Source organism: Mustela putorius, unplaced genomic scaffold (genome assembly GCF_011764305.1).
Source record: "Mustela putorius furo isolate JIRA1106 unplaced genomic scaffold, ASM1176430v1.1 tig00003911_pilon_pilon_pilon, whole genome shotgun sequence".
In the NCBI taxonomy this organism is placed as follows: Eukaryota; Metazoa; Chordata; class Mammalia; order Carnivora; family Mustelidae; genus Mustela; species Mustela putorius.
This window is the reverse complement of record NW_025422058.1, coordinates 1,081,314-1,105,320: the sequence shown is the minus strand read 5'-3', so window position 1 is coordinate 1,105,320 and position 24,007 is coordinate 1,081,314. Positions and strand designations below refer to the sequence as shown.

General features: G+C 37.0%; 1 protein-coding gene across 3 annotated transcripts in view; it reads left to right on the top strand.

Moving 5' to 3' along the window:
* The window catches only part of SYT1 (synaptotagmin 1), a 540,926-nt gene that overhangs the window by 265,363 nt on the left and 251,556 nt on the right, over positions 1 to 24,007 (top strand). The gene's annotated exons all lie outside the window — the stretch shown is intronic.

The following is a 24,007-nucleotide window of genomic DNA, read 5'->3' as shown; positions in this document are numbered from 1 at the left end:
GATGGAAATAAATACATGGAAGGCTGGGATAAGTAAACTAAAGCTATGGCCAGAGAAAAGGAAAACAAATCAGCCTTCATGTAGACCAACCATGAGAAACTTAGCAATAAGACTTTTTATTAATCTCACATGCCAGGAGACAGTCACTTACTAAGACAGATAGAATAGAATGTTTCCATTTGGCAAAATGCTTGGAGGTGAAGAAAATTTTAATCAATCAAATGTGACCATTAGTAAAATGAGGAGAAATAAGACACTATAAGCATATCACAATTTCATATGAACTTTCATTTGTCTTTTGAGCAGCAGGATAAAATGACTGTCACTGCTTTTAATCACTTGAGAACCAATTCTTTTCAGAGTTCTCTCACTTACCGTGGAATATACCTGTGTATGATGCAAACAGAAGAGTTGATTTGATTTGTATTAGCCACCAGACGCTTAAGGAATGTCACTTTTGCTTACAGAAAACAAAAAGGCATGCAGGATATATCCTTTGGCCTCAGGAGCATTTTAAGACAGGAGGTCAAACTCAAGTTGTCCTTGGGCAATTAAGTAGCAGAAATAACAAAACTTCAAACCCTAGATTGTTTCCATGTAACACTGTGGGGTCCATGATTTGGAGAAAATCTTATATTAAAATTTAAAAAAAAAAAAGGATGATTAGTGTAGAAAGTAATATACAGTTTTCTCTGGTGATACTCCAAAAATGGATTCTCAAGAGCAGATCCTGTCAAGATCTTTTCATGTTGCTAGGAGAATTGTTACCATAGGAACAATGGTACTAGTAAGCACCGCTTACCATACAACATGTTACTCGAAAAGTAATTTAATTAAAGTATTTTCAGAATTTTATATTGTGGTCTTTTGCAACATTTGTGTGTGAATAGTATAATGTTAGCCCTGTTTGAGGCAAGGCTGGGTAAATTTGTCCACTGACAGATTTTATTGGCTTAAATCCTTACTTTGTTACACTGAAGTTGTGTCTTTGGCATCTAAGAAAAAAAAGCTTCATTATTCTCAGCTCAACTGTGATTTTTATTGGGGACACAGAGTTGCAGAAGTGGTGGGTGTTCAATCCTGATGGGCTACCTTCATCATATAAGAAAACATTGGTACTGCTGCTGATGTAAGTCCTGCTTCACCTGTAACCCAGTCATTTTATCCTGAGTATTATTTTGAAAACACAAAATCAGAACAAGTAGCCATCCTCAGTTTCCTGAAGATATGCTTTTTCTCTCCTCTTTCATTAAAAATCACAAACTCTGTTCAAGTGGAAGAGAGCTCAGTGCAAGTTATATTCCTTGACTTCCACCTTTAAAATAATACTTAATAAGACTACCTTACACAGGTACGGAATAGTGGTCCACGGTTTAATGTTCAAAGAATATGCTAGCTCAGGTTACAGAGCTCTCTAAAACCAAAAGCTTGAAGTCTGAATTCAGGACTTAAAATGTTAACATGCTGCCAGAAAACCAATTGGGAGAAGCATTCTCACATCGTGGTTTGAATTTGTGCAATGTTTATGGATTTCTGAAGTACCAAGTAGCAAGTTTTTGAGAGGTATTAAGGGAAGATAAAGCACACTACACTTAACCACAATAGGCTTCTACTAATGTGATATCCATCACCACTTCTTTGACTTGCCATTTCCTCCTAAATTAGCTCATTTTACTATAGATCAAATTACTTTTCAATTTCTATCAATAAAGAGTGCTATCTATTACAGTAACTATGTAATATACTGTCAAAACACCAAAGTTATAACCCCTGAATTCCAAAGGCAGACAGGAAAGCAGAGTCAATAATGCCAGTTAATAAGGATTATGTATCCAACAACTTACATAAAATAGTGCCTTTACGATTTAGAGAATAGAGACACAGACCATAGGACCCAAGTCTCTTCCCTAACATTCCTTAGTGAGACACTCTTTTTCCCATGGGCCAGAAGGGCATGGTTTAATTATCTCCTCAGCCCACCCTGGGATGTGGGGAGGGAGCTTCTGACTGTCTATGAAAAGATATTTCCGAGAGCACCCAGATCATAGGCATCCATGGCCCAGGTGGCAAAATTCCCACTTACAGATGACTTAAATAGCAGGAGAAAGTGATCTTTTCAACCAGACCCTCTTACCTGGGTCAGTCACAATAACTGCTCGCCCAGGGGAAACATCAGAAAACCTCTTCACACCCTGGCTCAATTTGTTTTGAAAATCTTGTCTCCCGAGGAGTTAGATGTGGGGTAAGTTTCCAATATACTTTCATTTTTAACTAGCAATAATTCTCCTTAACCTTTCCAGGATGGAAATAGCCCATAACAACCTGTACCACCAAAATCAAAAACCTTCCAACCCACTTAGCAGTAGCCTGAAGGTACTTTCTGTATTTTTATCCTGTCAGTATTCTGCATCATATACGGCACATGGTCCTCTTAGCAATCAAGAGTGTCAGAATCTAACCTTACCCTGAACTATTTGCTCTCCCTCTAGTCATCGTAGAGCAAGAATGTTGGTATTAGCAACTCTCCAAGCCTGGGTCTCCCAATATAGAAACTAAAGAGCATAACCTTACTCCATAGCATTGGAATATTCATAACTATTAAACTAAATAATACATATAAAGGTGCATAGCATAGTAACTGTAATATACTCTTGAATAGAGGATAGTCTACCATCACATTATCTGCGCAACTGGTTAAGAAGGAAATTAGACTAATATATCCCTAATTGTGATCAGTTTTATTTGAGTTTATTTTACATTTCTCTCCTCTTTGTGACTACCACCCATGTATCTTTTACTTTGAAATCTAAAATTAGTTCAAATTCCAGATTGGTGTTTTTCTTTTTCTTTTTTTTTTTTTTTTTAGATTGGTGTTTTTCAAACTCACCCTCAGGAAATGCCCATAGTAATTCAAGAAGTACAATGTAGAAAAAGCATAAAGTCATAGAAACCTGAAAATGTTAAAGCCTAACAAGTCATCAATTTTGTTTGCCTACCCTCAACTCTGGAGGTTATTTTCCAGTCATTGTTTCTAAGGTCCCAAATGATGACACTGCTTCTATTTATTCCCCTTGAAAACTCTCCATCAACATATATTACTGTCAAAGATCTCTCCTAATAGACCAAATTTTATATTTCTACTCATTCTATTCTGTGACTTTTAGGTATGATCGAGTATTCCCAAGCTTTGCAGTTCTTTCAGACTCCCATATTTTGGAGAGAAAACCTACCTTGTTATTGTTGGGGGGGGGTTTCATGATTTCCTAAAGATTTTCTCTCACTTTTCTGAGGAAAGAACCAATGCTTACTTACATCTTTTTTTTTTCTTTTTTTATTTGACAGAGAGAGATCACAGTAGGAGAGAGGAAGGGAAGAGATCACAGAGAGAGGAAGGGAAGTAGGCCCCCCGCTGAGCAGAGAGCCCGATGTGGGACTCGATCCCACGATCCTGAGATCATGACCTGAGCCGAAGGCAGCGGCTTAACCCACTGAGCCACCCAGGCGCCCCTACATCTTTTTTTTTTTTTAAGATTTTATTTATTTGTTTGACAGAGATCACAAGTAGGCATAGAGGCAGGCAGAGAGAGAGAGGAGGAAGCAGGCTCCCTGCTGAGCAGAGAGCCCGATGTGGGACTTGATCCCAGGACCCTGAGATCATGACCTGAGCCGAAGGCAGCGGCTTAACCCACTGAGCCACCCAGGCGCCCTACTTACATCTTTTGTAATATAATTTTTACAGTCCCTAGTGCTTCTTAGTGTAAGATCTTCTAATTCCTATATTTCATTAGATTGCCTCAAAAGACAATTTCATCTTATTCCTTTCATTGTGTTGGCACCTCATTATCTTACCTATTTTTTTATAGTTCCCAATCTTAATTATATCCTCTTAGATCCTCACACATGTGTACAAAAGAACTCCTGCACACAAATGTACAAATATACCACACACTATATCAAATTCCTTTGGAGTAGAAACCATGAGATATAAGTTTATTTGGTGCCTAAAATCACATAGCTAAGAATTTTGTACATAGTAGTTAGTTCATAAATATTATAATGACTTTCTTTTCTCACATAGCAAGTTGAAATAAAAACAATCACTTTCCTAAGACTGGAAAATTAAATAGTAAGTTCTACTCACTTAGAAAGAAAATATAAAGAGTATTTAAGAAAAACTTCTTAAATCAAAAATTATCAGTAAGATAATGAACAATTGAGGTTCAATTAAACTCAACTTTTAGGCTGCTGTATAAAAGCTAGCCACAAATTTATAAACAATAAAACCACCAAAATCCCCAAGAAATCTCAGAAGTTATTTTAGTCACATCTGAAAAAAATATTTCTGCAAGCCAGGCCACAGACGTTATTCTCTTATTAGTGTTTATTTCTCCATTTCAATTACCCTTTCTTTTAATCATTCTGTTTCCTACCTTCTTATAATCATTTGTCATAATTACCCTTGCAAGTGTGCTGGCACAGTGGGATTCAGTGTTGATTTCCTATTTCTTTAGCAAACCGCCCTTGCCAACTTCCAGACTTTTTAGACTTTAGTCCAGAGTATTTTAGACTTTTAAATATGCCTAGTTACTAATTACTCCTATTAAATCACTTTGCATGGATATCATCCCTTTTACTACTGGTAAGACCTTATATTTTTTCCTCATTTAATCCATTACAAAAGTAATTATGCAATTATCTGTTTGTCTAATGTTCTGAGTCTTCCTCTTAATTGTAGGCTCCATGAAGAGAGTTTAGTTCACTACCATATCTCTATCTTAACTCACTCCTCTATGTCTAGTATAGTTCCTCATATTTAGTAGTTAGATAGCAAATAATTACTGAACAAGTGAAGAAATGGATGACAGGATGGATACAATTTTATTCTGGTAAATTTCCACTCCCTTAAGCAGCTGATGAACTTATCTTTGTACATCTTTATTTCTTAGTACTCCTTGTATAGTTATGAATTACCCAGGAACATAATACTAAGTTACCTATGGTTTATCTATGTATAAAGAAGAGCTAGTGATATTTCCCATGAATTTTGCCCTTAACAAAAAACGGTTTGAAAAGAATCTATTGAATTTCTTGCTGAGTCATTCCTACCATGGGAACTTCATTCTAATGGTGAAGCACACAGAGCAGGGAAATAGAAGCTGGAGTGGGTTAAATTGTGCTTCATAAAGGGAAAAGGGGCTTGGCATTGAGAAAAAATCAACAGACTTTTCCCCATAATAATAATTAAACAACAAATCAATTAAGTCAAGGATCAGTCATTTGGGTTAAACATCATCATACTGGTTGATGTCCAGTGGATGAAATGCTGATATAATTACTTTTTTTTTTATGTTTTTCTATTCCTATTTTATGTTTCATAGAAGATTTCTGTATTAAATAGGAAAATTCCAGTCATAGTCACTACCTAGTAAACATGCATAATGTTTACTATGTAATTTGATATGTCTTCATTTGTTTTAATGATAGGATCTACACTGTTTAATAAACTGTCCTTTTCTCAATAATTATTTCATCAATTTACTAATTATTGGTTTCAGACTTTACAGAACAATCTTCAATCTAAAAAGTTTCAAGACCTTATCTGCTCATTTCCATTCTTACCTCAAAGGCTTTAGATGGTAACAAATTCACTTAGTATTACCTACTATGTACTATATGCCTAATAATATGGTACCCAGTTTTCTAAATGTATGAAGCTTTGACCCATTTTCATTAAAAATCTGTCTTTCTAACCTTAATTTAGAATATAATCTTTTTAAAAAATATACAATTTAGTATATCTTATTTTGTTATATATACGTTTAAAAGATCATAATCTCACCTAACTCATCAAAATTACATGTTTATTTTTAACTAATTCATTCAGTGCTTTTAAGCAAAACAATATTGTTCATCCTGAGAACTATTTAGCCCTCCTGAACCTGAGTTATTTGGGAACTAGCATGTGTTCACAATATGCAAGATGCCATTATCATACCTTGCAGTTTTTATTATTAAATTCACTCCTCTCATAGCAAAAGCCCAATGGAGATTGGCGTCATTATCAACAGACCTATTTTGCAGATGAGTGTGGAAAGGCACAAAGGTTTAAGTAACTTCCCCAACATCACAGACTGAATGAATTAAAGTCAAACAGTTGGACTCCAGAGCCCAAGCTTTAAACAATTATGCCATGTAAACTGCCTGTCTTTTTACATATCATAGTTTAGGTCCAATGGAAAAGGAAGATGCAAAAAAAAAAAAAAAAAAAAAAAAAACTACAACAAAGCAAAAACTACTTCGGATCTCTAAGAGCTTTTAATAATGAAAGAATTTATAACCCAATACATTAACCACACTTCTTGTCCCAAATGTATTCCCACAAATAGTCTGCATCTTCCCACACTCAGAACCAACCCTATACATACATCTACATACACACTTTAAAGCACAAAGCAAGTTACAGGAGAAAGTAAATTAACCTTGTGTAGGAAACAGTTTATTACAAGGAACAGAACCAGTATTTAGGGGTTTAAACCATATACCAGGCCTTTTCCTTATATTCTCTTGTGTGTTCTACATCCCTTCATAGAAAGTACAACTGAGGCTTAAGGAAGTTCAGTGATTTGCGGAGGATCACAAAGACGTTTATGAAAGTACTGGAATTTAAACCAAGTTGAGTCCAAGCCCTTGACACCACCACACCACAGGGCAGAAAAGATGATGTTTTGAGTGGTGTGAAATGCTAATGTACTCAACTGACTTGTCACGGAACCCAGCAGGAAACACTAAGAACAAAACACAAACCTGTCTCCACTTTAGCAATTTTGGAAAATAATTAGCTTTAAGATCTGGCTTTGTGGAACGATGCAGTAGAAGAATAATCAGAGCCTGCTGAAATTCATCACAGAAAATTTTCTGGAAGTTTATAGACCTGACATGGGTTTTTGAAAAAATTGTGATAAAAACCTGCAAGGTAAAGGTGATATAAAAACTATATAGCACATATCTACTTAAAAATGCATAAGTCTTTAGAATGTAATAATCATTTATAAAGTTAATCTTTACAATCATTACCAAAAATTACTATTTAAGCTGCCTAATATTTGTTCCTCTCCTTAGCTAGGAGAGCTAGTATCATACTGATTCTTAACTAGTATCATACTCATCTCTTAGCTACTATCATACTGATTCTTAACAATTACCTTCTTTAATCTCCTAGCCTAGCACATAAAAGCACAGGCATTTTTCAAATATGCTTTTAGTATTCCCCTGTTTCTTAATTTCCAGATTGCAAATTTAATGAAAATTAAAGATAAAGAAAGGAGCTAAAGTGTGTATTCTTCATGGTCTACACCTGTTTTATTCTAAATTTAAACTCCTTTTTCTTAAATCTTTGAGCACTGAAAGTGGAGAATGGTTTATTATAATGCTCACTGTGATGACTATAACGGGTTTAGACAATTTTAAGAAGGCTTTGTGAAATTAACCATGTTAAAAGACCTTAAATTCAAAAGTTGCTCAACTCATAGCTATGTTTCTTAAAATAAGTGTTTCGACACATATACCAGTAGCTATAATATTTAGCTCGAATAGTCCCATCACAATGATTAATGTCAACTGATACAAGGGAACAGGTAAATCTCAGGAGTTCTGAACATCTCTGAGATTAAAACTGTTAGGATTGATATTTTGTGTTAAAGTTTAAGTACTTTTTCGTCAGGATGAGAATAAAACTTAAAACATTTCAAGGATGGATAAGGGAATCTTTATTTGGTGAAGCAGGAATGAATTCCAACACTAACATATAATTGGTTTGAAATAGGAACTTTTGGTGCCACATCTGGAGAGTAGAATAATATAAGCCACTACAGGTAGTAATTACTGAAGGTAATTGTAATGCAGCTTGAGTGGTAAACATTAATGGGGAGAAAAAAAAAGGATTTCTAAGCAAATAAAATCTCAAGCATCAAAAAGACAAAAAGTTTGTGATAAATGGTTCATTTAGGCATGCAGTGCTGTGTGGGCAAAATTGGATTGCAATCATAGCCATTTCAAAAAATGAAAACATTAGGAGAAAAGAAAATTGAGCAGAAATGGCATGGAAATTACAGCCTTTGATCCATTCTGAAGAACCTTTTTTTTTTTTTTAAGCATCATCATGAGTGGGCAGCAAACTCTTTCCAATCTCTTGGTAAAACCTTTATGAAAGCCTGGCGACCAGGAGATAGAAATAATCAATTCAGGACAGACAATGGAAATATTTTTCAGTAACAATCATTTTTCCATAAAACTGTGAAAAATTAATTCCACTGTTAAATTGCTATTTGATTTTGCAATAGACACTTTTAATTTAGGAAGAAAGTCTTTCCTGAATCATCCTTGACCTGTCCGACTACAGATCATTTAATTAGCACATGCTTCATGGTAATTAATAAAGAGATGACACCATTTCACATAAATAAAGAGTATTTTAATGTCCCTGGTGTTATATCATGGGTGCCAGAATCATTATGTGAATAATAATGCACACCTTGGAACATAAGTGGGCCTCACTCTTTGAAAATAGACCTTTGGTTATATAAATGATGCTTTACAATTTCCAAAGACCTGCAGTGCTAGATCTGTATTTGCAAAAACTTAAATTAGTTCCTACAGCTTTGAAACAGTAATGATCATAGACTTGTTCAATCACTATTAAAATGTCTATAATTTGATTCTAGGACACTAAGTATTGAAATTACCCATTGGCTTTCTTTATTAAATACTGGTAATTAGTAATTTCATAAGGTTTTTGACCTATTTTGCTAAATCCAGGTTTTTTAAATTAACTTTCCAACAATCATTTAAATTAGTTCTTACACATAAAATCATTTTAGGCTATTATCTTTGGGAGAATGTTACATCCTGATGTTAAAAAGGAGAATTATTTGTAAATAAGTATAAGAACATTGCTTTACATTTCAGTAAATAGCAGATTTAATCTTCTGAGAAGGCTATTTGAATCAGATTTGCAATGCCTGAAGCAAAATCTTGGTTTATTTTCTTATTTTATTTGACTTGACTACATTCTGTTTTCCTTAACATTTTCTATTTGACCTTTGGAGTTATAGACCACTTCTAATCTTAAAAAAATAATAAAGTTATTGTGAAAGAAGAATGTATCTGTTTCTTTTATGTCTTTGAAAATGAGTATTGGTTTTATTGTTATTTTAAAGTATTACTTATAGTGGTGAGAAATTTTAAACAAAATGACTGAAACATGGCTTTTTTTCTGTCAAAGTTTTTAATTCAACTATGAGTGAAATAGTTTCTTACTAAGGCTTGTGAGCCACATATAATTTCTATAAGTAAAATGACCCATTTTTATGGCTCTATTAAGGCTTTCATGATAATTTTTTTCCAAATTATCTCTGAAGTAGCATAAAATAATTTTCTAAAATAGACTTTCTCTTGAATCACTGCAACACACATTTTTTTTTAATCCCAAAGAGATAAAATCCTATGGCAATTATCTTTCAAATCTGTCTTCCTATTAGACCATAAACTGTGTAAGGACCTATGTCTTCTCTCTTGTTCACCACAGGATCTTTAGTGCCTGCCACCATTTCTGACACTTGATGGCTATTTTAATACATTCTTGTTGAGTAAATCAATCAATGAGAGTGAATGAATGGATGAATGCTATAAATAAGTGTTCTGTCATTTAACCCAGACTAGACCATTTTTAACTGAGAACTAAGTCATAAAGGGAAGTCTAGATGAAATTGAGGAGGGAGGGCATGGAAAATAAGATGTAACACATGCAGAGGCACAGAAGTGAGAAAGAGCATAGAACAGGTAAGATTGAAGGGAAGTAATCTAGAATGGCTAGAACATGCATTGAAGTTGTGAAGTAACAATGCAGAATATATGTTAAAATGTTATTTTTTATTTTCATCCTAACACTTTCCTCCCAGTAAGTAAACCATTTCTTGCCCTAGAGGGATTTCCTTTCCAGGGAAGAAATCAGTAGCACTCATTCTTTATTTTTTGAAGTATATTTTATTGTAGTATAGTTAACATATGGTGGTGTATTGGTTTCAGATGTACAGCATAATGACTGAACAGTTCTATACATTACTCAGTGTTCACCACGATAAGTGTAGTCACCATCTGTCGCCAAACAATGCTATTACAGTCTTATTACTGTATTCTCTATGCTGTACTTTTCATCTCTGTGACTTATTTAATAACTGGAAGTTTGGACCTCTTAATTTCCTTTATCTATTTCACCCATCTACCCAACCGTCCCCTCACTTTTTGTTTTTGAGAAGACTCTAAACACACTGAAGAGTATACTTAGTATCCAGGAAAAGGAGCATAAAGAAAGCAGGTTTTCTTAGAACAAAGATTCCTACTCCCCAAGTATGGAACGAAGAAAAGGAAACCATCAGAGTGAAAAACTAATTGAGAGGTCATGCTGGCTGAGACACTGGGCATCTCAGGGGAGACTAGAATGAGCAGATGAATTATGACCAAATGAACTTCCAGGATTTGGGCATCCTGCAGGTCTCTGAACTTTGGAACAAGTTTTAGGTGATAACATCTGTATTTACTAAGATTGACATTCCTACCCACCAGGAAGGATGGAAGCTTGGAGTCTGTTTTAAGTAATTTAAGAAACTTAAGAAATACAGTTTTTTGTGGGTTTTTTTGGCCATTTGCATTGGTAACTTTAGATTCAGATGTGCTACCTAAAAAAGAAAGCTGGGTTGGAGCCACTGTGTTGAAGGGCATCGTATATCAAGCTAATAAGTCTGAACTTGACTCTGAAGAGAATCAGCCATCCACAGTTTTCAATCAAAGGAATTAGACATTTGTTTAGAAATTTTATAAACATCACTATAATGGCAATAGTGGATAGTTGGATTGGATAGCAACAAGACTAATGAGAAGTCAACCAGGTATGGGCAATAATGCCATCAAGAAATGATGAGCTGCACCCAAGATTCTAAGAATAGAAAGGAACTGATGATTTGAGAGACATTTAGGATAAACAATCATCCTGATTGGATGTCTCCCAGGTTTCTGGTTGGCCTGGGAGCAGAAGTGGGGGAATAGAGCGGAGACACTGAGGGAGATATAATGTTATCATTTGTACAAAAAGAATATGGAGGGTGAGCTGCCAAGAGAAGGGAGAAAATGATTTAGAGCTCAGAACAGATGAATTGGGGCTCATTGGTGGAGTTGAAGATTGAGGCTTATGTATGAGACACAGCCCAGGAAATGTGTGGAGAGCAAAAGGGCTGAGAATGCAACTCTGTGTGCTCAGGGAGAGAAGTGGCTGAGAAAGAGTGAACAGAAAGCTAGAAGAACAACAGAGAATGATACCCTGAAAATGAGCAGGAAAATTCCAAGAAGGAGTAAAATGGCTATTCTGTCAGAGACTGTGAAAAACTAAGGGTAATAAACTTTGAAAGATTTGCACCAAAAAAACCCACCAAAAAACCAAAAAACAACAACGAAAAAACACCTTGGCAAAGAAAATTGATTTTTTAAAATATCGTGTATGACATCTTAGAGATACATTATATAATTTGATCAGGAGAAGAGAGACCCTAAGGACTCTACATGGGCCTTAGGATCAAGAAAGCTGAGCAATCTTCGTCTTGATGCTGCTTCATGGGGGAAATGTAGAGGAGAGGGAAAGAGTTTGAAGAGAAAATAAAGAAAAGATAAGGGAATGTTGTCCTCTGGCTGCAAAAAAAGGCAGAAAGGGGCAAAATGCAGACAGACATGGAAGGGAAGGAAGTTAGAATTTTATGAAATCCGAATCATTTCATGTCTTTGTAGAGCAGGAAGAAGTGGCTGAAAAGTACAAAATGTCAAGGAAATTACTGCCTGCTTGCCTCTCTTTATCTGGGAGAAAAGAGATGAGAGAGTACTACCCCATTATGTGAGAAATGATCTATTTTCATGTAATCTCATATTATCTAAATATCTATCTATTACATCTCTTCCGTGAGGAATGATATAAAGGAATCTTTATTATATGAGAGAGGAATTGTCTGAAGAGAGTGAGGACACGATTTGGAAGACACAGTTTGGAAGTGAGCATAGTAAACATTTGAATAACAGAGTGGGAGGGGGAGCTGATTGGGGATAAGTGGAATGATTACATAGTAATTTCTGCCAAGAGCAAAAAGCTTTCCTTTTGGGTCTAAACTATGGAAGTTAATTTACTGATGGTGGATTATAAAAAGCGGGGGAAAAAATGTAAAAAGAAGAAAGATAAATTTAGACCTAGGAGAAAACCAAGATTTCATCCAGCCATACTATTCTCCTCCATTTATACACAAGGTAACGCAACAGCCGACGACAGGTCAAGGAAGTTACCCAGAGCTCAGTGATGGCACTGCCATACCACAAGTCTTACCCCTGCAGCTGCCTCTTGACAAAGGGCCTGCATCTATACCTCGGAAAGATCTACCAGGGAGCTTCTTTTTTTGCAAGATCGGCAGAGCGCGCAGAGCCTGGCAGCCACAAGCACAAGCTTTTAAATCCATCATTTTCTCTGGATCTCTACTGCCTGTTTAGTTTTCAGGACCTGGAAATGTTTGCAGCTTCGAGCACCCTAGTTATTAAGTATTTAGACACTTTATTTCACAGGTGGACTCTCATGATTGAGTTCTTAAAAGGAGATATACCTCAATACCCACATTCTTGGGGAAGTTTTACTCCTATCATTGTTTTAACAAATGCAGAAATAATTTCATGAATAGCTTACTAAAGTTGCTGGGTGATAGGACATCCCCTGCCTTTTGAATATAAGATCTTGGGCCATTATTTTCTCAACAACCATGTTGCCTGAAATTGGCTATTGAGCAACAGTGCCACTTAATTTCTGGCATGAAATGGATTTCCCAAATTGTGTTACAGGTTGTGTTTTTGCTTTTGCTTTTCGTTTTTCCCAGTAATTATAAAATGTTACTTTCTTCACCTCTACCCTTACCAGTAAGTACCTAGTGCACCCTATTTTTCAAACCTTTTAAGGGGGAAAAATAGTAAAATATTTTTTAAAAAGTAAAATATCACATTTTATAAATACAAATCTCCAAAGGATATCTGCTTTCCAGTTTGCACTACACTTAAATCCAAAAGAAAAACTCAGGATTCTAGAAATACTAAGGAAGCTCCAATAGATCAAAACAGGGGAGCCTACAAAACGTTTCCATGTAAGGGAGAAAGAAGTATTTTGGTGGCTCAATATCATGAGATTGTTAATCATAAAAGAAAAATCTCCTTTGTTTTTTTTTTTAATTAATTTTTTATTTTTTTATAAACATATATTTTTATCCCCAGGGGTACAGGTCTGTGAATCACCAGGTTTACACACTTCACAGCACTCACCAAAGCACATACCCTCCATAATGTCCATAATCCCAACATGGAGGCTTTGTTTGGTTTTTAATGACTGAAGTAGCATGTAGCTTCCCCCAGGCTTACGACTCTCCTCATTATAAGAGAGTTCAAGACCTGCAAGGCAAACCAACTACTTTTGGACAGTAAAGCACAAACACCTATTTCCCAAGTCTGGATCCATGCCTCAATACAACGCATGAATTAGAGAGTAACAAATTCACAGGAAGTCTGACCCGGGGAGGTGGGACGAGGTTCCAGCCCAGGGTCTGAGGATTAACCAATTTACTTCATTTACCAGGTTTCTCAATTTTTCTCACCTGGAAAATGGAAACTTTAAATCAGACAGTGCTTATAATCCCAACAATTAACAGGATGCCAACCAGCCCAAATTCTCCTGGATTCAATCTTAACAATAAACCACCACCCTTGACCACCTTTCCTCAGAAATCATGGGCAGGGGAGGATCCAGGAAACATCCAGGAAAATTCTGTTCTGTTTCATTATCTAAAAGAAAATTGGAGCTCTACCTTTCAATGGTTTATAGACTACCGTAGTGCATGTGTATGTTCTAGAATGGCTATGATTAAAATTCGGTTGATGAACAATAGGGACACATTAATTTGACTAGAAAGATAAACATAAGCCAGAAAAAGATTATGTGTTTTACATTCAAATTATCCTGCTTTAGGGCAGGTTGATTCAAACAGTGCAGCATTGGTAATCTCTCTTTTACAAAATATTGCTATTTTCAAAGCTTTTACTTCACTGGGTGGACTTCACAGATAAGTTCTCTGGCACATGAAAAATCATTCAGTTGTCATCACAGTATCTTAGGGAATTTGAAAGGTCAGAGGTCTTTACTTAAAATGAGTCACCACGGTGGTGCTATTTTTCTGTGGTCTACCCATGTACTCAATTAGACAGCTGCGGTTCAGAAATGAAGTCAAGTTGAATGTTTATCAAATGAACATAAATGAGGTACCATCTATAAATTACATGCTAATAATATTGTCTCTATTTTACAGTAAGGGAAAATTATGTTCAAAAGGATTAAAGAACTTATAAAGACAAGCAGATTTTAATTGGCAAATCTGAGAACTGAGCCCCTGACTTTATAAATTTCAAGTCGGGTGATGCCCTCACTGTATTACATGAACTTTAACTACCTTCTACTAATTATTAGTATGAAGCTTTCCTGAGACTTATGAGCTTGTGTTAATTCTACCCTGACTCATGGTTAAATTTCTATGATGTTAAGCCAGAGCTAAAATATTCTAAGGGACATTAAGAAGCCACGAAAGAGCTAAGGTTTGAGAAATTACCAAAACAAAACAAAAAAAACAACAACCAAACCAACAAAATACCCTATAATTTTAGATTACTTCAGTGTTACATTGAAATAATAGTTAACACTTCTTGAGTGCTTGCTACACTGTGCTAGGAATTTAACAAATAAAACTGCTTAATCCTCAAAACAAGCCTATGGCATAGGTGCAGTTTTTCTCTCTCTTGAACAAATGAGGAATCTGAGAGGTAGAGAAGTGACGTATCAGGTCACACAGCTAGTGATATTTTGGAGCTAGGCCATGAAGAGAAGTCTGACTCAGGAGCCCTTGCTCTACACCACTCTGAAGTAACAGGAAGAGGGGGAGAGATCATAACATTCTGTCCAATGAGTACTTATATAGTACACTTTCGTAGAAAACGGGAGAAATTCTAGTAGAGTGAAGCACTGAGAAAATATTCCTTTTGGAGCATGTGATACCAAAATGGTGACCACGCAGTGACAACGGGGAGAGATTTTGAAATGCCTTGAGCAAGGGACACTGAAGGCAAATGTTTTCATAGCTTCACCTGGGGACTCAGGAAGACAAATTCAGAAGGAAGAGCATATGGATTTGGGCCCTTGCAATCAACATGACATTCCTGCTTCTGTGCCACTAAAGTTACACTGTATGCTGAGAGTGACTTCTACAAAGAAACCTCCCCAAGAGCCAGGAAATTTTCTCTACTCCCAGATAAAACAGCATATAGTCGAGGCACCACAATCCCACTCCCCTGAGCCCTAGGCTCAGGATCTGATGAACAACAACAACAAAAAGATAAATATTTGACCAAATGCCAATTGAAGATTTTAAGTATACTATTATCAAATTAGTGAAAAAATTAGATTGCTGTACCTGAATTATGTGCTATCTTATTGAAAGACATACTGAAGAACTATATCCATTGCCATGGAGGACCAGACAAATCCAAGAAAGATGGGAATAAAGCCCGATTGCTCATTTTCATACTAAGTGTTATTTTATCAAAAATAGAATAGGCTGCCAGGAGGGATTACATAGCTTCTGTTTCTGAATATCAGAAACGGTGCCATTCTTTTTTATTAATTAAAAATTCAGACATTTAGATGTAGGAACTCTATTGTTTCATATAAAAATCCATATTCAGCTATAATTACTGTCTCTTAGGCAATAACAACCAAATATGGCTGAATTTCCTTATTGACATTATCTTCTTTTAAAATTCCTTTCTTCTCATCTAGGCATCAAATCAACTGTACATATTTTGTTTAAATATATGAATAAATTAGTAGTGTCCTAGATTCACAGGGCAATGTCTCTAAATAATACAAATTGTGTTTTAAATGCACTTTATACATCAGGACAGAGACTATCAGAATTATGATTCCACTATTGCACTCTTTTAAAAAAACTAGAAATATCTAGTTTAGCTTTTAAAATGGGTGTTAAAATGGAACAAACTTTTCTCTGGCAAACTTACTGGTGACTCCATTGCAGAAAGAATAAAAACCCTTTTTGAGTACTCCACCTTACTGAGGAGAACTTGAGTATTTTTAACAACAACTCAGTGGGAATTTGATAACAATTACATATTTTGGGTGTATGATTTGTTCACCTAATCATCCAATGTGTAGAGATTACTAAATCATAAACTCAGTCTCTAACCAATATTCTAAAGGACCACATATTAAAATTCATTTGAGTTTACAGTTGGTCATTATACACCTACATCAAGTACTATGTGTCATGTATGTTACGTATATGACCTCATACTAACCTTGGCCATGATGAGTGTTATCATTACTCCTTTTACAAACAATAAACCCAAGACTCCGTAGGGTCTTACAAAATGATACAGCAGAATTTGAGGCTAATTTAGATAGATCTATTTGACTATAATACCCATGATCAATGCATGAGGCCATATTGGCCTCATTTTTATCAGGGAAGATCACTGAATACTCCTTTCATACACTACTTCATACCTCTTACAAGGTTAATAATATACGTATTTAATGCTTTGAGGTAGACTGCCTTCAAAGGCTATGCTTTCCCCAAGCTGCATGAAAAATATGGACTGTTCAGTTTCTTTAACTCATTTGTTCATTTACTTGATACAAAAAAAAAAGGTGAAAATTTAGTACAGTGTTAAGTCCCAATTAGCTATAGTCAGTGGTATCACTCCGAAAAGGGTCCTCTTTGGCAAGCATTACTGCTCTTTGACACAAGCAAACACTTCCAGGTCACCTTACCCATGACCAGGACAGGTGCCAAGCGTCCAGACCTCCAGGACCGGCTCAGGCAGAAGAGAAAGACAGACTGACGACTGACGGAGAGAGGAAGAAAAGGGAGCAGTGTCCCAGAACACTGGGGAGAACAGGAAGATGGCGCTCAGTCCTCATTCCTTCTCTGCCATCTCTGTGCCCCACCACACAGAGGACCCTGTCCTTTCCACTGTCAGACAAGCTTGTTCTACAAGACAAAGTGAACGGCTTGCAGTTTATTGCAAGGTAACATTTTAGCTGTGACCTTTAAAAGCACAATATTCTATAGGCATAACTATCACTCACCCTTCGCGTCGATGCAGCTGGTTGGAGTTATGACCCAGGTCACGCTCCCTAGGCAATTAAAAACTGCAAAAGATAAACTGACGTGAGTGAGAGAACCAAAATAATACCCTCAGACACAAGCTCGATCCCGCCACTATTTTAATACTGCCCGTTCCAAGCAGGAGATGATAAGAAATCCCCCACTTTTAATGAAACGCTCACCACTTTTAACGCACTCTGTGCACACAACCTGCCAAAAATAACTTACCCATTTGACCAAATATGACAAATTTGTGCTTCTCTTTGATGTTTAACAGATGGCACTCCTTATTAAGTGCTTATGGGATATGGATCCGAGTCAGGAGCTAGCCTGGGGCTTGAAGATGCAAAGAAAAGCAAGATATTGTCCCCATCAAGGAAAGGCTTGCTCTTTAATTGATGAGGCAAACAATTATCAGGCATTACACTCAAAACTGTACCCAGAACTCCCCTAAGTGATTTGAACATATTAACTCACATAATTCTCTCAACAACCTTGTAAGAAGTTGCTAGTATTATCCCCACTTTCCTGAAGGAAAAATGACATACAGAGAGATTAAGTGACTACTAGTTTATTGAGTTGGTAAATGCTGTAGCTCGACTCAAACTCAGGCATTCTGACTCCAGATTCCACACTTCCAGCCACCTTGCTAGGAAATCCACAAAAAGGAGAGTGAGTCAGAGGATCCAGGAAAGACTTCTGAGAGATCCAGGAAAAATGAAACTCAATGTGATAGGTTGAATTGAGTCACAGAAAAGTCTTTCAAGGCAAAACATATAGCACATACGGAGGCATGACTGTTCAAGAAACACTGATAAAGTTTGTGAAAATGACACTTAAAGTGTGTAGGAAACATGAAGAAAGGCAGGGAAATTACATTATGATCATATGGGGAAAGGCCTTTTATGTTATGCTAAGGAAGTGTAGGTTTTTATCCTACGAACAATAGACTTCAAAGAATTCCTAGGCAGGTAAGAAGAGGTAAACATTAAGTTGAAGGAGATACAGGCTGCTGGATTCTGACCAAATAATGGAAAAAGTAAAATGAGAAAATAAGATAGGCTTAAGGATTATGCAAACATTTCATATTCAGTATTTTGTTTTCTAAGACCTGTTCTGACTGCTCACAAAAAAGTCACGAGGGATCGATGAGACAGAGAAAACAGAAAGTCTTAGAGGCTGGGGAAGTAGTCAGAAAACCATTAGCATGTTTCATCAAATCCAAGGCACCATTCCTTTTAAAGTACATGAATTTAAGAAACAAAAATGCTCCCGATTAAACACCATCTATCATAAGATACATTCCAATTTCACAGATGTTTCACAGTACATCCTAGAATCTACAAAATAGGGTAGAATAACTCAAGCAACAGATTTAATTACTGGTCCTAGTCACTCCTATGTTTATTGCATTATTTACAGTAACCAAGATATGGAAGCAACCTACGGGGCTAGCTAGCGATAGAGGAACAGATAAAGGAGATGTGATATACATACACAAAATGGAGTGTTACTCGGCTCCCCAAAGAATGAAATCTTATTTGCAGCAACACTGATGGATCTAGAAGGTATTATGCTAAGGGAAATTAGTCAGAGAAAGACAAATACCATATGATTTCACTTGTATGTGGAAGTTAATCAGACCAAAAAAAAAAAAAAAACAGAAACAGAAACAGGCTCACACACAGAGAACATACTGGTGGTTGCCAGAGGGGAGGAGGAAGGAGGGAGGGCAAAATAAGCGAAGGGGATTAAGAGGTACAAACTTCCAGTTATAAAATAAATAAGTCCTAGGGATGAAAATTACAGCACAGAAAATATAGTCAATGATATTGTCCTAACTTTGTACAGTGACAATTGGTAACCCTCTATCATGGCCAGCATTTTTTAATGTATAGAACTGTCACATCACTATGCTGTACACCCGAAATTAGTGTACTTCTGTATGCCAAGTCTATTTCAAATTTTTAAAATATTACTCCTCAAGCAAAAGTAGATTTCATGGGGCGCCTGGGTGCTCAGTGGGTTAAAGCCTCTGCCGTCGGCTCAGGTCATGATCCAGGGTCCTGGGATTGAGCACCACATCGGGGTCTCTGCTCAGCAGGGAGCCTGCTTCCTCCTCTCTCTCTCTCAGCCTCTCTGCCTACTTGTCATCTCTGCCTGTCAAATAAGTAAATTAAAAAAAAAAAAAAAGTAGATTTCATTACTGGTTCCAGGCACTGAGTAAATTAGAACATAAACTAATTGAACAAATACTTATTGAATGTTGGTATGAAGATATATAATGGAATGTTGAGAATAAACAGCAGTAATGACTGAGGGAAAGAAATGATAACCGATATAAGGTATTTAGATAATAGAACTGTTGAGCTGTGTCATTTTACTAAACACAAATGGTAAGGCAGAGGGCTTCAAGGATAACCATTAAATGTCTAAGATGGCTGACAAGGTAATCTTTCTAAGACTAAAAGCCCAAAAGGAAGAACATGTAGGTAGTGACATCATAGGTGTAGCTTGGGACATGCTGAGGTTGAAATAAAGTAGAACTTACGAGTGAGAATGTTCATGAGTAGTTGGACTAAGTGGCCAGGCCCTGCTCAGGAAAGAGGAAAGGGCTAGAAATATTAATTTAGGGAGTGTCCAGGCGATGTGGTCAGTGAAACCATGGAAGTGCCTGGAGCCACCCACAATAGGAAGCCTGGCCAAGAGGTGATGTTTGCTTGAGCTAATTGAACCTAATGCTGAGAGAGCATTAGGAATAAATGAAAGGAGATGACGTCAAGACACATGGTGAACATAAAACTTCTCAGTCTTGATATCAATGGCCCTTAAGGCTGGGAGAAAATTGGTTCCATTAAGTGATTTGGGAAGCTAAGAAGTACAGCCATTTGGTTGGAGAGGAGAAAATTTTCAGTTCTAGGTGTGCTGTGTTGCAAAGTGCTGCCAGGAAATGCAAGTGAAAAAGACCCAAGAGTAGTTTAAAATATATGTAGTCTTCAAAGTGCCCGTATGGGGCACCTGGGTGGCTCAGTGGGTTAAGCCTCTGCCTTTGGCTCAGGTCATGATCCCAGAGTCCTGAGATCAGGCCCTGCATCGGGCTCTCTGCTCAGCAGGGAGCCTGTTTCCCCCCACCCTCCACTTGCATCTCTCCCTACTTGTGATCTCTTTCTCCCTGCCAAATAAATAAAAAATCTTAAAAAAAAAAAAAAACCTGCATATAGTCTGTATTTCTAGAAATGGTTTAAATCTAGAAATAAAAATTTAAGTCATCTATTCATAGTAAAAGCTTCTGCTGTGGTATAAAGATTGCCAAGAGAAAAACATATAAAAGAGAGTAGAAATAATGCAACCATATTCCCTTAAAGTCCGTTATATTTAGGTGGAAGAAGTAATGCTATTTTACCCTAAATAATACTAGTTAATAAGAGATTAAACAACTATGATTCATTGAATCTTATTGTGTGAGACATTTACACCTGACATTTGTAATACTTTTAAATAACTGCATGAGACATAATCAAATATTCATTTTATAAATGAGGAAAATCTGAGGTCTAGTTACTTTCCTAGGATCACACAACAAGTGGCTGAGTGGGGATTCAAAGTCTTTCAAAGCAAGTCCCTTGCTTAAAAGCCCTCATGCTTCATAATGTACTCCCAGCCTACACAAAGCCCTCCTCCTGTAATTTCATACATTGCTGTTCTTGAGAGAGCCCATGAAACAAATCCAAGTCCCTGCAGAGGATACACACAAGTCATATGTTTAAGACACTTGAGCTGTCCCTAATGGTACCTAGTATTTTGACACTGACACCCTTCTTTTGACTATTCTTCACTCCTATAAAAGAAAGACTTTCTTAAAACATATGATCCTCTGGGGCACCTGGGTGGCTCAGTCGTTCAGGCATCCGACTCTGGGTTTAGGCTCAGGTCACGGTCTCAGGGTGATGACTTTGTGCTCTGTGGGGGTCCGCTTGGATATTCTCTCTCTGCTCCTCACCAACCGCCCCCATCCCAAATAAATAAGTAAATCTTAAGAAAGAAAAAAACATGTGGTCATCTACTTTCGTTTTTCCCAGTTTTAACTGAAACATGAAAACAAAGAAATATTTCTTTACCGTAAGAAAACAACAGGGTAATATAATGATGAGAACAAAAGACACCCGAATTCAGTACTGAGGGTAATAGAAATGCTGAGTACTCTGGCAAAATGGGGAGTATAGCCCGATTCAAAAAGGTGACAGCCTGTGTGCCTGGGTAGCTCAGTCTGTTAAGCGTCTGCCTGGGGCTCAGGCCATAATCCAAGAGTCCTGTAGTAGAGCCCCGCCTCAGGCCCCTCCTTCAACTGGGAATTTGCTTCTCCCTCTGCCCCTCCCCCCTGCTAGTGTGTGCGCACTCGCTCGCGCTCTCTCTCCCCAAAATTTAAAAAAAAGTCTTTAAAAAAAAAAAAAAGATGACAACCCTTCAAAGTCCAGCACTGCCAAATCTTCAGATTTTGTAAGGGAAGGGGAACATTTAAAAATGCAAGGTTTCATCTAACATTGTAACAGAACTCATTATTTTGAACTATTCAGACTAAAGGAAACCTGCCTCTGAGTAAAATGAATACAAAATGGTACCAATTTATGACTACGCTACGCTTCCATATGACAACGTTTTAACACTGAGGACATCACCCTGCCTTGTAGTCTCTAAGTTTAATATTCCCAGGTCCCTCCAGTAATCGTGTTGCTAGAGGTATCCAACTTTACTCTCCTTTGAACACTGTTCCTCTTAAAATATGACAGCAAGAGCTAAACAATCATGCAGCTTCTCTGGGACTGTTTCTGTCTTTGCGCTGAACAGCGTATGCTCGTGCAATCTAGTGCTACTTGAGCTTTTAGAGGACATTTACATGATTTCATTTGTGCCTAAAGGAGTTTTAGTGCATAAAAACCCTACTTTGTCAATATTAGCTTCCAAGACTGAGCTTCACTCATCCAATACTTGTAGAGTTGTGACTATTTTATTTTAAAATCCAATACAAGACTTCATATTTTCCTTAGTAAATTTTATTTATCTGGGCCCATTATTTGAAATTTTGGGTGGAGTTTCCAATCGTCTATCTCTTTCTGCTGCTCCAAGTATAAAACCCTGCAGCTCATCCCGGGGGCTATACTCAGACTCAAATCTTGTCCACCAACATGTACACCACTTCAAGAAAGATCCAAAGCAGAATTAATCCATAATTGGAATATTACATTATTCCGTAAGTATCCCCCACACACAATTTCCTACAAATCACCACAATTTTACTTACATTTGCCGCAACTACCCCAATGCACGGAGACATACCACAATCACTGGCATACCCGCTTACACATACGGTTAAAGTTTCAGTGAGCTCAGCTGTTTGACTTCTGCCATTATCCAGAATTCTAGCTTATATCTATTTGCCTTGATTTAACAAAAAAAAAAATTCCTTGCTGGTAACTGAAAATACACATTTGATCATAAATTAAAGAATCTTTATGTCTAATTTAAGCTTATATCTATTTGTCTTGATTAAAAAAAAAATTCCTTGCTGGTAACTGAAAACACACATTTGATTATAAATTAAAGAACATGCTCGTGTTGCTCCTCTGCCTCAAAGATGACACATCGATGAATAGCAATTGATCTGACTCACTGGGGCCATGCATTCCACATGGTTTCCTTTCAGTGAACTATACAGGCTAGAGGAACAGTGATAGCCCATGCTTCCTAAGGCTTCTCCATATAAGCCAAGCACTGGGCCGTGCATTTTTATCTCCGTCATCCCCCATGCTCCTTAACACCAATGCTTAAAGCACTTATAAATCCTTAACAGCCAAGTCACCAAGACATAAAGAATTTGCATAGCCTTTCACAGTCAATAATGGTCTGGGTCTACTTGCTGGGTAGTTCTGTCTGCACTGAAAACCCTGCTCATAGTCATGGTTCTCATTCCTTGGCAGGTCATCTGGACTTTCCTCTTTTGATTTAATCAAATAAATCACCAACTGGAAGATGACACCCACAATCACATAACAAGCCCGAGTTCTGTGAAAGACCAAGGGTTATTTGGCAGGGGTGTATCAAGCCCTCCAGTGGGAATGCCCTGGCAGTCTACTCCTAGGCCTCTACTTTTTAACCATTTTAGGGCCAAATGTTTCAAACATTTTTAAGTCCTTTCCTTAACCATCTATTAGTTATCTGATTTACTGTCTAGCACATACCTTCATTTCTTCAAACTAAGCTATTGGTGAAATAGTGAATGAGAGAGAAAGCTGGGCTGTATCTCTGGGGTGTGATTTTCTGCCTTTTTTCCACCATGACACAGAAGATGGACAGTATACCCACCAGTATCACAGAAGATTGACAGTACACCCACCAGTACCACAACTCACAATCCCCACTGCACTCACTCAATTTTGCTACTTCTTTTCCACCAAAAAAAAAAAAAAGAGAGAGAGAGAGAGAGAGATACACACACACACACACACACACACACAGAAAGGGGAATAGGCCTGATGTTATCCCAGGGACACCATCACATCAGATATATATATTTTTAAGTAAATAAGGAAATGCTGGTACTTTAGGATTAGTGATGAATTACTGGCATAACTAGAGAGCACTGTGAAGATCCCCTAGATTTGGAAGCGGTCAGGGAGAAGCTAGTGTGTCCTTCCCTTTATTGGTCATTGGTTTTG